The sequence below is a fragment of the Nyctereutes procyonoides genome, unplaced genomic scaffold, assembly GCF_905146905.1.
Source record: "Nyctereutes procyonoides isolate TBG_1078 unplaced genomic scaffold, NYPRO_anot_genome, whole genome shotgun sequence".
NCBI lineage: Eukaryota > Metazoa > Chordata > Mammalia > Carnivora > Canidae > Nyctereutes > Nyctereutes procyonoides.
Window position 1 is genome coordinate 28,401,346 of NW_026575140.1, and position 16,222 is coordinate 28,417,567.

Consider the following 16,222-nt stretch of genomic DNA (forward strand, 5'->3'; position numbering starts at 1 on the left):
CACCTTCAGAGGAGGGCAGAGAAGGAGAGGCGGCGACACTTGGCCAGGCCTCGAACCTGAGGCTGACAGCTGAAGATGGGCAGACGTGCAAGGCAGGAGAGAGGACAGGAGAAGACGAGGGGAGCATCCCAGAGGGATCTGGCTCCCAAGCAGCACGGGCACTGGCAGGGTGGGTGGGAGACTTGGGCTGCCGAGAGGCCATCCCGGGGTAAACCGCTGCCTGCCTAGCCTCACCTGGTCACACGGAGCCAACTCCACAGCCTGCAGAGCCAGGAAGGCCCCCTAGCTCCGACGGGGGCTCTGGTCCCGGAGGAGGGACCGCAGTGTAGACAGGCTGGCCGAGGCCGCAAGGGGCAAGGGCCACGCTGGGCCGGCCTCCTCCACCAGCCTCCCAGGCTGGGGGCACGGCTGCACCCCGGCCTGGCCGCTCCCAGAGAAGCCCAGTTTCCCACAGCATCAGCAGCTCCTGCGACGGGGAACAGAAGCACCCAAGGGCGGAGAGTCCTGGGTGTCGTGTAGCGCGGAGGCCGGCTCCTACGGGGCACTTGCTCTCGGGAAAGTCCCCTTCCCACCACCTTCCCCAGGGCCACGCGCTGCAGCTCGCAGGACAGCAGCCTGTGCACTCGGTGGCAGGCCCGGGAGCCCCGGCCGGTCTCTGGCACCAGCCCCCTGGAGCCACCTTCACCTGCTGGAGGCAGCTCTGGCCTGGCTGCTTCCTGGGGATCCTCAGGGCGCTAGGAAACCCGGTAGGAAAGTGCAGGAGCTGGCACCCCCAAATAAGAAAACAGTGCCGTCCGGTCCTATGTGCCATTTGCATCCTTCGCCGTCTGGGTCTGGGAGGTCTGCTGGGGTGAGGCTGCGACTCGGGAGGCCGGGCAGAGAGAGAAGCCTCCACTGAGGGACACCGAGGAAAACGGCCTCAGACGGACAGATGACGACGAGCACGGGCTGCGGAGAGCTCAGCCTCACGTGCTGCCCACAGGACTGGAAGGTGTTTCCGCGGCTCTGAGCGGCAGCCCGACAATTAAACAAAGTCACCCAGCAAGTCACCCAGCAATTCAGCTCCCGGGTGTCTACCCAAGAAAGATGAAAACCCGGGTGCCCATGAGCACCTGCACCCAAACGTGCATAGCAGCACGTTCGTACTAACCAGAGGGGAGACGGCCCCGATGACCCCCGGGGGACGAGCGGATAAACGAATGTGGCGCGTCCACACCGTGGGGTACCCTTCGGGCGTGAAAAGAAACGCGGCCACGTGAACAAACTTTGAAAACGTGATGCTAAGAGAAGGAAGCCACGTACCAAAGACAGCAAAGCACACGAGTCCCTTCTATGAAAAGCCAGACCGGGAAAACCCAGAGACGGAAGGTGGATGAGCGGCCGCGTCGGGCTGCGGAGAGGGACTTAGCTGGGTAACAGCTACTCGGGTTCTTTTCAAGGTGATGACGACGTAATAGAAGCAACTATGGTGATGGCCACACGCATCTGGGGAGAGACTGAAGGCCACCGAACTGTTCGCTCACACAGGCGAGCTAGGTTACGGGCGTCACATCCCAACAGAGCAGCAGCAGCAGCAGCAGCAGCAGCAGCAGAACCGCAACCATCAGACAAGCCAGAGTCCACGACGTCCTGCGAGAAGCTGCCCAAGAGCCAGGCCACGGGAAGAAACGGGTTGCGGTGGGGACGGGGCTGCTCTACGTGGAAGGAGACCAAAGAGCAGACCCCACAACCAAGAGCAAGGACTTCGACTGAACACAGAAACCCGGGGCGAGGGGGAGCCTGACCAGGATCACTCCTCAAACGGTGTCACGCGATAACCGCGCCTGTTCCAGGACGGTGAGGTTCCGAGGTGCGAAAACGCGACCTTGCTCACTGGGGAGACTGTCTTCACGTTTAAGGGGTACAAACGTTTAGGATGAGGCGTGCTGATGCCTGCAATTGCACAGCAGACGCATGCGTGGAGGACAGGTGCGTGTGCACATGAGTCCGAGTGCGCATCCGTGTGCAGACGTGCGCGAGCGGAGAGGACGGGCAAGCAGATACGGCCAAGCACCAACCACTCGCGACGAAGACGGCCGTGAGCAGGTACTCGTCATACCATCCACCCTTCAAGGTTCTGGCGTTTGACCTCCGAGAGAGCTGGGAAGGGTCACTTCCGCCTCCGTGGCCCTGCCCAGGACCCGAACGTGCCAGTGTCTGCACCGCGCGAAGGGTCTCCCGGCGGCCAGCTCTGCGGGCCACGATCTCTGGGTCTCTGGCCCCTGCCCCGACCCTTGCCCCCGTCGCAAGTCCGCTCAAGCCAAGCGGATCTCACTGCCCACAGCGCTGGACACGGCCGCTCCCCGCTGCCTCGCCCTTGGCCGCCCCCCGCGACGACAGCCCCACAACAGGCTCCTCGGGGCCGCACCTCGCTGGCCTCCCGCGGCTCTCGGGACGAGGCAGGAGCCCCCGCCTGTGCACCCCACACCCGCCACCTCCGAGCCCCCCGAGCCGTGGCTCGGCTCGCCCGTCCTCCCGCTCCATCGCCTCGTCTGTCCGTCAGTCCCCATCTCCTGCCCGCGGCTCGAGTATCGACTCCTCCAGGGCAGCTGTTCTGCACCTCGCCCCGTCCACACCCGGTCCCCGCTCTCCGAGCACACACGGGCCTCCACCGTGTCCTCGCAGGCGGCCCCGAGGGCTGCCGTGCCCCCTCGATGGCCGCGTCCCCATCTGAAGGGAGCCAACGGCAGCACCAGGTGGTGGAGGATGGCGCAGGCCTCGGCCTCGTCCTCCCGGAGACGCACATTAACAGGCCACGTTGGCCGTCACCCGTACTGACGACGTGGTCCTCAGGTGGTCCCCACCCCCACCGGCATGCCCCTGACCCCGAGCCTGGGGACTGCACCAGGGCAGGATGCCCGGGGCTCTCTGCCCGTCCAGCCTGAGCACCGGACATGCGGTGCGGGCCTGCGAAGAACATCACAGGACCAAGTGGCACCAACAGGGGGCTGTCACCAGTGGCCCGGCCGGCTGTGGACCAAGGGCACCGGGCTGCCCCCTTTGGCTGGTGGCCTGTAAGCAGAGCCCCTCCCGAGTCTCCAACCCGCCTGCTCAGGGACTTAGACCTTTGGCTCTTCCCTCTTTAGGAAAAGGGTGGTGTCGCCTGAGCTCCGCCCCAGCGGCTGCTTTATAAGCCAGTAGCATCCGCGTTCGTGTGCCACACTGTCGCGGGCGAGGAGGTGCCTCGCCCCTGAGGCCACGTGCCCTCCCCTGAGCCAATCACACGGCCGGGAATGGGCGGCGCCCATTGGCCAAGCCTCCCGCACCTGCAAAGCGCAAAGCCTCGTGCTTGGAGGAAAACATCCCGTGAGGGAGGCGCGCAGGTGGGGAGGGCCACGTGGGAACGCGGTGGTCGGCCTGGGACCCTCGGGACCCTGGGGACCCTCGGAACGGAGCGCTTGGGCCCCCCCAGGGCGGGCGGGCGGGGTGGGAGGAGCTGGTGCGCTCCTGCGCGTCCTTCCATCCTTCCAGTGTGTTCCACCAGCCGTCCGCCCCGGGGACCCTGAGCTCAGCACGGAGTCCGGGGTGCGAGCCGCCGCCGCTGCGCTGCCGCCTATAAAGCGTAAAGGGCAATTTGAATTTTCATTGGAATTTTTTAACTGATCACAGCCTTCCGCCTGAAGACGTGGGACTGCACTTGCTCCCCCGCGAAGGGAGGGCCAGGCCGCGCCGGGACCACCCATCAGCTGGCCAGCGCGCCCCCCACGGAGCCCATAGCCCCGTGACGTTGATGGGAAGCCCGACCTGCGGAGCAGCCACGGGGGCCCGGACGTGGGCTGACCTGGCAGGCCCGGGCTTGAGAGAGGACAGGGGCCAAGCCCCCGGGGCCTTCCCACCCTCGGGTTCCCTGGCACCGGGTCCTGCTCCTCCTGCCTGGCCCCGGCCTCACTGCTCACACCGGTGCAGCCAGTCTGGCCTCTCTTCTTCTGGGACTCCCGTGCTTAGCGCACAAGATGCCCCCTTCCCGCCGCCACCGCCCCTCTTGGCCCAGCCAAGCGGCTCTAGGTGCCCAGCTCTGCCTGAGAGCAAGGCCTGGGCCAGCCGGGCTTCCAGCACAGCCCACACCTCCCCTGGTCAACCCGGGGTCAACAACCCCAGCCCCCAGCACTCTGTAACTTTCCATACGTGCCTCTGTGGGACTGCTGACCGTTCTGCAGCAGCTGCCCAGGTGCACAGACGTCAGCAGGAGTTCCTGGGCCACTGAAGGCTATCTGGCGGCCCCAGGTTAAGGGGTCCTCTCTGGGAAGGACTTCCCAGGAGGACTAACTTCTTAGTCCTTCTAACCCGGCTACTGTTCTTACCATGTATTAAGCTCCTCCGATGCCCTTTATACTTTATAAGCAATGATGATTGTTAATACAGGACACTCACTATGTGCTAGATACTATTGCAAATGCATCGTGGGTATTAATCCACTTAGTCCTCACAGCATCCCTGGCGGTTAAGGTGATTAGAATCTCCCCCCATTTTACAGATGAAATTGAGGTCCAAAGAGGTTAAGGAGCTTTTCCAAAGTCTCATTGTGGAGTGATACCCTCTCTAGCCAGCAGCTGGTTTTCTAGGTCAATCTCCAGGCTCCCTCAAGGCCTGAGTCCAGAGCTTGGATGCTCTGACCCTGACCCAGGCAGCCATAGAATGAAATGAAACCAAACAGCCGAAGGCGAGCTACCCCAGACAAGTGGCCAGCAGTAACTTCCGGGGACCCCAAGCCTTGCTGCAGCCTGTTTCCACAGACGTCTTTTCTATTGCCTCTGCCAAACCCATTCCTCCTTCTGACCTAGGTGTTGCTTCCTCCATGGAGCCTTCTTGGCGTCCACGAGTAGGCTGGATGCCCTTTCCTGCCACCACTCCATGTGGCTGGCTCCTAGAAGTTTCCCTTCCCAACCCTTATCACTCAACATTTTCTTTAGAACTTCTGTGAACTCCCAGGGTTTTCTACTCTTTTTATTGACCTATATTAGATATTGTTATGCCCTTTGATTCATCTTGCTCTGTATTTATTTTTTTGGGGGGGGCGGAATTTATCCATAGCAGTCATTCAGCTACCACTACAGAACACTAATAACTACTATGCTTGTAAATATTGCTAAGATCTATTTCCTAAATTGTATATCTCTATTATCTATCTATCTATCTATCTATCTATCTATCTATCTATCTATCCATCTATCATCTATCTATCTATCATCTATCATGTATCATCAGCTGTTTTAATGGATATGTCTACCCGAATATCTTGGAAAGTATCTAAAACAATGTTACACACCAACCTTATTTATACCATTCTCTATGGAAAAGCACTCCCTGTTGACTCCCTAGAATATGCACAGTACATCCAACAACAATCTCTGAATCTGTTACCTTTGTTAGTTAATAGCAATATGATCAAACCAGTTTCCCAAGTAGTAAATTGAGGGACTTCTCAATCCCCACCCCCCATGTTTTCACTTTTACTTAAAAAAAAATAAGCACAATTTACTTTCCTTAAATTTATTCCCAAATCATATTGATCTTGTATTTAAAATATTTTTGAATATCTTCTTACTCCATTCCATTCTGATCTCCAGTCTTCAAGTCTTTGTTCTTTTGCACCCCTTATTGTGTTTCTTGTTTATTTATTTATTTATTTATTTATTTATTTATTTATTTATTCTTAAAATCACATTATGAGGCAGTCACTATGCCAGGGACTTCACATAGTCACAGAAGCCCTCTCACATAGTGACATTTATAACAGTGATAATGTTACTTCCCATCATTCATTCTCCATAATGAATTCTGATCCAACTCAGGCCCTTAAACACAAATATTGCTAATGTGCTCAAATTTAGGACTCCAATGACCTGTAGTGTAAAATCAAAATTTCTTTAAGGCACACCTTTATCTTCTTTGCCTGAATGGATTCTTTCCTGTTCTTTTCTGTACTGCAGAAGGACAAAGAATTAACATTCTCCAACAAAATCTGAACAAAACAACACAAAATTAATATTGTTTTTTTTATTGCAGTCTTTGCATGTGCTTGAAATTCTCACCTTCTTTTGTCTGCCTGACTCATCATTTAAGACTCATCTCAAGTATAACCTCAATGAAGTTTTCGTGAGAGGATTAGATTCTTCTCTACGCTGTCACATTTCTCAGCCCCTAGAAAATACTTCTATTATAGCACCTGTCACATTAAAATTCAATCATCTTTTACATGCTTGTTTACTCAGGTTGATTGAACTTATTCAAGTCAGGGACTGAGATATTCATTTCTGCTCTTTCTGGCACCCAGTTCAGCACCCAGCATATTTAATACAAGTTTGATGAATGGATAGATGGATGAGGAGATAAATGACAAAAATTTGCTTCTTTCTAAAAATAATTGCTTTGAATATACCATTAGTTTTGCTCTCAGTACAATGCCGCCGGTTTAAAGAGATTTCAATGACATGACTTTTCTGACCTGAAAATAAATTTCTATATTGTACAACCCCAACACAAAGAGCTAAAAAAAAACAACAACTTCTCAAGCTGTGCATTAGATTCTTTTACATTTTTAAGATTTGAGATGTGGAAGGAGAGCTTAATGGAAATTCAAAGTGGGTTTGAAGGACACCTCAATAGTTACTTGCAAATAAGAACATTCTGTTTATCTTCTAGTTCACCAAGAAAAGAAGAGAAAAGAAAAGAAAAGGGGAAAAAAAGACAGCAACGCTGGGGAAAACAGATCCTGCATTTTGAATCACAACAAACAAAACTAATAAACAGCAAACCACAGGGACCTGTCAGCTGAAAGGAAGATACAGCGTTCATTTTATAAACAATTCACTAGTGTGTCAACAGACAGTCTGACAGGGAAAGAAAGTGAACAATATTTTTCAAAAAAATATCTATTTTGCTGAATAAATCTTGAGCAAAATATTGTGTGAGCTGTATTGATTGAGAGTAAGGGCCATGCAAACACGAAGAGGCTGTATTTCTTACATTAAACAATTTTTTTGTTGAGGTACATTTTCTTCATAATTTGAAAATTATTAGTGTCATTAATACTACCCCCTTTTCTACAACAGAATACTTAATAGATGTTACAAAAGATCCTTTACTTTCTAATAATGAAAGGAGTCAGGTATGGTGATAAAAATACTAAGATACATATAATTATCTTCATATTAGCACAATTCTCATGATAATGGAAGGAAGTCATGAAATTAAAAACAGATTAGAATTATTAGCATGTCGACCAACTGATATGATTATTACTCAACTTATCAAAAATTTATTAGAGAGATGATCCGATTAAAATTTTAGTATAATAGGATTCTTGTCTTAGTTCGGGCTCTCCCAACAGCAATTTCTTAGATTTTTATTTAGACACAGATAGCTTATTTGGGAGGTGTTCCCAGGATGCTGGAGTAAAGAGAGAATGGAGTGGAGTGAGTTACACGAGGACGAGGGAAAGCCAATTAAAAATGGGTTCTTTTTTTTTTTTATAAATTAATTTTTATTGGTGTTCAATTTACCAACATACAGAATAACACCCAGTGCTCATCCCGTCAAGTGTACCCCTCAGTGCCCGTCACCCATTCACCCCCACCCCCCACCCTCCTCCCCCTCCACCACCCCCAGTTCATTTCCCAGAGTTAGGAGTCTCTATGTTCTGTCTCCCTTTCTGATATTTCTCACACATTTCTTCTCCCTTCCCTTATATTCCCTTTCGCTATTATTCATATTCCCCAAATGAATGAGAACATACACTGTTTGTCCTTCTCCGGTTACTGTGGCCAAGTTAAAAAAGGGTGTTGCCTGAGTTCTTCTCTGGGATTTTGATGGAATCTTGTCTCACATTTAGATCTTTCATCTATTTTGACTTTATCTTTGTGTATGGTGCAAGAGAGTGGTCCAGTTTCATTCTTCTGCATGTGGATGTCCAATTTTCCCAGCACCATTTATTGAAGAGACTGTCTTTCTTCTAGTGGATCGTCTTTCCTCCTTTATCGTATATTAGTTGAGCATAAAGTTCAGGGTCCACTTCTGGGTTCTCTGTTCTGTTCCATTGATCTATATGTCTGTTTTTGTGCCAGTACCACACTGTCTTGATGAACACAGCTTTGTAGTACAACCTGAAATCTGGCATTGTGATGCCCCCAGATATGGTTTTCTTTTTTTAAAATTCCCCTGGCTGTTTGGGGTCTTTTCTGATTCCACACAAATCTTAAAATAATTTGTTCTAAGTCTCTGAAGAAAGTCCATGGTATTTTGATAGGGATTGCATTATACGTGTAAATTGCCCTGGGTAACATTGACATTTTCACAATATTAATTCTGCCAATCCATGAGCATGGAATATTTTTCCAACTCTTTGTGTCTTCCTCAATTTCTTTCAGAAGTGTTCTGTAGTTTTTAGGGTATATTTTGAGAACCATTTGAATGGTAAATGGTTCTCCAACCTTTTATTTTCAGGTTGTAGGTGTCCTTCTGTCTAAAATGAGTCTCTTGTAGACAGCAAATAGATGGGTCCTGTTTTTTTATCCAGTCTGAAACTCTGCGCCTTTTGATGGGGTCATTAAGCCCATTCACGTTCAGAGTTACTTGAACTTCTTCTTAAAGGGGAGTTTTAAGAGTCCCCCTTAAAATTTCTTGCAGAGCTGGTTTGGAGGTCACATATTCTTTCAGTTCCTGCCTGTCTTGGAAGCTCTTTATCTCTCCTTCCATTTTGAATGAGAGCCTTGCTGGATAAAGTATTCTTGGTTGCATGTTCTTCTCATTTAGGACCCTGAATATATCCTGCCAGCCCTTTCTGGCCTGCCAGGTCTCTGTGGAGAGGTCTGCTGTTACCCTAATATTCCTCCCCATGAAAGTCAGGGACTTCTTGTCTCTTGCTGCTTTAAGGATCTTCTCTTTATCTTTGGAATTTGCAAGCTTCACTATTAGATGTCGAGGTGTTGAACGGTTTTTATTGATTTTAGGGGGGGATCTCTCTATTTCCTGGATCTGAATGCCTGTTTCCCTTCCCAGATTGGGAAAGTTTTCAGCTAGGATTTGTTCAAATACATATTCTGGCCCTCTGTCCCTTTCGGCGCCCTCGGGAACCCCAATTAAACGTAGGTTTTTCTTCCTTAGAGTGTCATTTATTTGCCTTAATCTGTCTTCATGGTTCTTTAATTGTTTATCTCTTTTTTCCTCAGTTTCCCTCTTTGCCATTAACTTGTCTTCTATGTCACTCACTCGTTCTTCCACCTCGTTAACCCTCGTCGTTAGGACTTCTAGTTTGGATTGCATCTCATTCAATTGATTTTTAATTTCTGCCTGATTGGATCTAAATTCTGCAGTCATGAAGTCTCGTGAGGCCTTAATGCTTTTTTCTAGAGCCACCAGTAGCTGTAGAATAGTGCTTCTGAATTGGCTTTCTGACATTGAAGTGTAATCCAGATTTTGTAACTCTGTGGGAAAGAGGGCTGTTTCTGATTCTTTCTTTTGAAGTGAGGTTTTCCTTCTAGTCATTTTGCTCAGTGCAGAGTGGCCAAAAACAAGTTGTATTGGAACACGGTGGAGTATCACTGGTCCCTCTAGCTGGTCTTCTGGGGGAGGGGCCTGTTGCGCTGATTCTCAGGTGTTAGCACTTGGGGGAGCTGCTCTGCCCCTGCCTGCTGCAGGGCTCAGCGGGGGTTGTTTACCCCGTGAGGTCTCAGGAGGAACAGTTGCAGTTGCTATGGCAACTCTGGAAGCCTGGATTCAGCCTCCGCAGGAACTACGGGGCTCGGGGGCTCTCGGTTCTCCGTCCGCAGGGCCTGGAGGCTCCGGGGCGGGGCCGCTGATCTGCTCAGCTCCGGGCAGGAGCGTCCTTGCTGTCCTGGGCCCTCCCGGCCTCTGCCTGTCCCGGGGGGAGGCCGGATCCTGGGCTGTGTCCCGGCGCCCTGTGCTCCGGGGCCTGTGCTGTTGGATTCGCGCTCCCGCCCTGCAGCTCCCTCCCTGGAGCCGCTCCCGAGCCCCTCCGAACTGCTCCGGTGCGTGCTGCAGCCCTTAGGGAGCTCGGAGCACTCTCCTGCGCTCGCAGGTGTCTGTTAGTGTCCCCGGGAGCCCGAGGGCATCCCCGCCCTCCTGGGTCCTGCTCCAACTCCCTGCGAGCCCCTTTCCGCCCGCCCGGGAAGGTTGGTGCAGCTCCTGCTCCTCCGGGACGGGGCTCTCCTGTCCTGGGGACTCTCGCCCCGGCCTCAGCCCGGCTCCTCGCGGGGCCCCTCCCCCTCGGAGGCCTTTTGTTTCTTTATTTCTTTTTCCCCCCCGTCTTCCTACCTTGATAGAAGCGCGGACTTTTCTCACTGTAGCGTTCCAGCTGGTCTCTCTTTACATCTCAGGCCGAATTCGTAAATTTTCAGGATGGTTTGAAGGTTATCTAGGTAATTTGGTGGGGACAGGTGATTTGGGGACCCTGCTCTTCCGCCATCTTGCCCCTCCCCCCTCCTGGGTTCTTGAACTGGTTATTATTCTAGACAACTAAGCTCAGTCTTGCTAGGGATCCTTTTCAAACCATATGGAAAAAACCTTAGAATTGTTCTGTCCAGTGAATGTGAGACTGGGATATCTACCCACTGACAATCATCTCTCACTGGCTGAAGGTTGCTCTTGGAGATGTCTATCTACTGCATTTATGGACTGTGCCTTTAGAGTTAGGTTTCCCAACAAGCTCAAGGAGGGAAGCAGAGACTGTTTATGCAAGAATTGTCCACCACAGAGGGACAGCTGACAGTACAGCTGGCCCTAGGGGTATGTGGTATGGGGTTCAACAGCGTCCGATGTATGTGTGCATTTGCATTGATGTTTACAAATTCTCTGGCAACTACTTTAAATATGAAGATGTATATTTTTGTTATTTAATTGCCCTAAGAGATAGGAAATTACCTTAAGAAAATGAACTAAATATTTAAAAATTCGCAAAATTTAGAACAAATTTGGACAAGTCATAGTGTGCTAGTTGTGATACAAACATGGTAGGTCCATTCTATCATCTTGTTGCTATTACTAATGGGCTGGAAGTAATTATGCCTGACCTAATGAGAAAGATGTAACTCTAATGAAAATCTGAGATCTTGTCATTTCTTTAAGACTTTTTTCTGTGAGTAGATCATGATAATAAAAATGGGAAAAAAAAATAGTCTAACATCTAGAATATTACAACCACCTTATCTGCTTGTTACAGGTAGAACAGTGCTCTTCTTTGGACATTGGAACAGGAACTAATTTGATTTTTCTTTGTACTACTAAGCTGTGTCTTAAATAGATTATAAACATTATAAGTCATCAAACTTTTAACTTCAAATAGTTAAATTTTTTTTCAATTGGCTATCTATTTTGTTGTGAATAAATCATGAGCAAGACATGTGAACAGAAGGTGCTTACCATATTCCAGGCAAATGTTCTAAGGAAATTATCTGTATTGACATATTTAACCTTTCTTTTTAAAGATTTTATTTTTAAGTAATCTCTCCATCCAATGTGGTGCTTCAGACTCACAACCCCAAGCTCAGGAGTGGCATGCTCTACCGACTGAGCCACCCAGACACCCCAGTAGATTTAACCTTAATTAAAACACTTTGAATTTGGAGTTATTATTATTATTGTTTATTATATGGGTAATGAAATTGAGGCAGAGTGAAGTTAAGTAGCTTCTAAAGGTAATAGAGATGGTTAAGTATTTGAACTAGTTTTATTTTTAATCTGATAAGACGTTATTATAATGTGGTTGACGAGGAAATCCAGTTATTTCCATGGCACACAATGTTTTACTGCTACTTAAAATTACATGTAATGACAAAATGTCAGGACATATTAAAACTTTAGGAATTTTACATCACTTTTGGGACCATCATAACATTTACCCACATAATATAACCTCATAAAATTAATCATTATTTGTTTGACAATGCTTCCAATGTAACTTAACATACCAAATAAACAAACCTTCAAATTCCTTAGTCAAAATGATTATTTAGAATTTTAATTTTTAGGAAGTTTGTTAAGAACTTCAGAAGATTCTGAATAGGGGGCAGCCCTTAGGTCAGCGGTTTATCACTACCTGCAGCCCAAGGCATGATCCTGGAGATCCTGGATCGAGTCCCATTGTTGGGCTCCCTGCATGGAGCCTGCTTCTCCCTCTGCCTGTGTCTCTGCCTCTCTCTCTCTATCTCTGTGTCTGTATATGAATAAATAAATAAAATCTTAAAAAAAAGATTCTAAATGGTATGCCTAAACAGGATCATAGGTGACTGTAAGATTTAATACTTTATCATGTATTTAACCAAGGTGACAATAAAAGACCCCAAAGAGCAAAGACAGAGGGTTACTTGGTGGTTAGCAAAATATTCTTTTTATACTGATTCCTTTAGTAATCAAAGACCTAATAAAAACAGAGAAGCCTTGTATCTGGGCAGATAAAAATAAAATAGCTTGTTTATAATTTCTTATCAAGAACAGACCAAATATAAAATAAGCTATATTTAATCTTTTTAACAAAGTTAAGACATGGTTCTAGATAGAGAATGAAACAAATTCTTATCTTATATCAGCATATTTTAAAAATTCATTTATTCCAAAGTTAGTGAGTCCTGATACATGCATAGTTTTTCCCAAAGATTCCCTTTATATTTGTCCTACATTTTCTTTTTTAACTCAAATTATTTCATAAGCCTCACCTCTCTATAAATAGCCAATCTCATTTTGGGAAAATACTGTCTTTTTGTTCAACAAAAATGCACTTTATTCCTCATAGATTTCTTATACACTTCCTGTTTTCCTATATACAGTTACTTTCCTTTTAATTTCCAGCAGTCTCAATTCCACTCATCAGAACTTTATTTTTTTTCATTGAGCAATTGTAACTTTATTTATTTTTATTTTTTTTATTGGAGTTCAATTTGCCAACATATAGCATAACACCCAGTGCTCATCCCGCCAAGTGCCCCCTCAGTGCCCATCACCCAGTCACCCCAACCCCCCCCCACCTCCCTTTCCACTACCCCTTGTTCATTTCCCAGAGTTAGGAGTCTCTCATGTTCTGTCTCCCTCTCTGATATTTTCACTCATTTTCTCTCCTTTCCCTTTATTCCCTTTCACTAATTTTTATATTCCCCAAATGAATGAGCCCATATAATGTTTGTCCTTCTCCGATTGACTTATTTCACTCAGCATAATACCCTCCAGTTCCATCCACGTTGAAGCAAATGGTGGGTATTTGTCGTTTCTAATGGCTGAGTAATATTCCATTGTATACATAAACCACATCTTCTTTATCCATTCATCTTTCGATGGACACCGAGGCTCCTTCCACAGTTTGGCTATTGTGGACATTGCTGCTAGAAACATCGGGGTGCAGGTGTCCCGGCGTTTCACTGCATCTGTATCTTTGGGGTAAATCCCAGCAGTGCAATTGCTGGGTCATAGGGCAGGTCTATTTTTAACTCTTTGAGGAACCTCCACACAGTTTTCCAGAGTGGCTGCACCAGTTCACATTCCCACCAACAGTGTGCAGAGGGTTCCCCTTTCTCCACATCCTCTCCAACATTTGTTGTTTCCTGCCTTGTTAATTTTCCCCATTCTCACTGGTGTGAGGTGGTATCTCATTGTGGTTTTGATTTGTATTTCCCTGATGGCAAGTGATGCAGAGCATTTTCTCATGTGCATGTTGGCCATGTCTATGTCTTCCTCTGTGAGATTTCTCTTCATGTCTTTTGCCCATTTCATGATTGGATTGTTTTTCTTTGCTGTTGAGTTTAATAAGTTCTTTATAGATCTTGGAAACTAGCCCTTTATCTGATATGTCATTTGCAAATATCTTCTCCCATTCTGTAGGTGTCTTTTAGTTTTGTTGACTGTATCCTTTGCTGTGCAAAAGCTTCTTATCTTGATGAAGTCCCAATAGTTCATTTTTGCTCTTTTGTTTCTCTTGTCTTTATGGATGTATCTTGCAAGAAGTTGCTGTGACCAAGTCCAAAAAGGGTGTTGCCTGTGTTCTCCTCTAGGATTTTGATGGAATCTTGTCTAACATTTAGATCTTTCATCCATTTTGAGTTTATCTTTGTGTGTGGTGAAAGAGAGTGGTCTAGTGTCATTCTTCTGCATGTGGATGTCCAATGTTCCCAGCATCATTTTTTGAAGAGACTGTCTTTCTTCCAGTGGATAGTCTTTCCTGCTCTGTTGAATATTCCACACAAATCTTAAGATGATTTGTTCCAACTTTCTGAAGAAAGTCCATGGTATTTTGATACAGATTGCATTGAATGTGTAAATTGCCCTGGGTAGCATAGACATTTTCACAATATTAATTCTGCCAATCCATGATCATAGAATATTTTTCCATCTCTTTGTGTCTCCTCAATTTCTTTCAGAAGTGCTATGTAGTTTTGAGGGTATAGATCCTTTACGTCTTTGGTTAGGTTTATTCATAGGTATCTTAGCTTTTGGGTGCAATTGTAAATAGGATTGACTCCTTAATTTCTCTTTCTTCAGTCTCATTGTTAGTGTCTAGAAATGCCACTGACTTCTGGGCATTGATTTTGTATCCTGCCACACTGCCGAATTTCTGTAAGAGTTCTAGCAATCTTGGGGTGGAGGCTTCTGGGTTTTCTATGTACAGTGTTATGTCATCTGCGAGGAGGGAGATTTGACTTCTTCTTTGCCAATTTGAATGACTTTTATTTCTTTTTGATGCCTGATTGCTGAGGCTAGGACTTCTAGTACTACGTTGAATAGCAGTGGTGAGAGTGGACATCCCTGTTTTATTCCTGATCTTAGGGGAAAGGCTCCCAGTGTTTCCCCATTGAGAATGATATTTGCTGTGGGCTTTTCGTAGATGGCTTTTACGATGCTGAGAAATGTTCCCTCTATCCCTACACTCTGAAGAGTTTTGATCAGGAATGGATGCTGTATTTTGTCAAATGCTTTCTCTGTACCTATTGAGAAGATCATATGGTTCTTGTCTTTTCTCATGTTGATATGATCAATCACATTGATTGCTTTACGAGTGTTGAACCAGCCTTGCATCCCGGGGATAAATCCCACTTGGTCATGGTGAATAATCTTCTTAATGTATTGTTGGATCCTATTGGCTAGTATCTTGTTGAGAATTTTTGCATCCGTGTTCATCAGGGATATTGGCCTATAATTCTCCTTTTTGGTGGGGTCTTTGTGACATATATATTTATACAGTGGAATATTAGTCATAAAAGTGAAATCTTGCGATTTGCAGCAACTTGAATTGAACTAGAGAATAATATACTAAGTGAAGTAAATCAGAGAAAAACAAATGCCATATGACTTCACTCATATGTGGAATTTAAGAAACAAAACAAATTGTAGGGGATGGGCTGAATCAGTGATGGGTATTAAGGAGGGCACTTGTGTTAAGCACTCGGTGTCATATGTAAGTGATGAATCCCTAAATTCTACTCCTGAAATCAACATCACACTGTATGTTAACTAGCTAGAATTTAAATAAAAATTTAGGGAAAAATCTAAATAGTAAAATCTTAAAAATAAATGAACATGGGAAAAAGAGGGGCAAATCAAGAAACAGACTTAACTAGAGAGAACAAATTGACAGTTACTGGAGGGGAGATGGACAAGGGGGAATGGGTGAGTATGAAGAAGGGCACTTGTGATGAGCACTGGGTGTTGTATATAAGTGATGAATCATTAAATTCTACACCTGAAACTAAAATTGCACTGTATGTTAACTAGATGGAATTTAAATAAAAACTTGAGGAGAAAAGATATGCCAACATAACAAGTGTCTTCTGTTACTACTTACTTCTTACTTCTCAGAGCAAACTGGGCCTTAGGATTTCCTCTCTGATGAAAGTCTTTCCGTCTCTTCATCTCTTCTAATTCGCATTAGGTATTCCTTTCTGTCCCTGTATCTTATAAATATAATGTGCTTTTAATGGGCTACTGAAATTAATCCTTTTTGAATGGTTTGTTTCCTTAGAATATAAGATTATGGAGAATAGGAGCATTATTTTGGTCACCTTTGTACCACTTCTCAAGCTCAGTTTATGATAGACGCTCCACAAGTATTTATACACTGGATGAACTCAACAGGCATTTCTAATAAGCCAACTAAGCAGGAGAGGACAGTTTTATGGAACCTTGGTTTAGTATATAGGACTGTTAGTGCTGGGCCCTGGTGGGCCTTATATAAAGAGAGAGCCAA

The 16,222-nt window shown here is 46.4% G+C and overlaps 1 protein-coding gene across 1 annotated transcript in view; it reads right to left on the bottom strand.

Annotated features, from left to right (window-relative positions):
- Positions 1 to 16,222, bottom strand: part of CAMTA1 (calmodulin binding transcription activator 1) — a 1,317,854-nt gene that overhangs the window by 783,512 nt on the left and 518,120 nt on the right. The window lies entirely within an intron of this gene.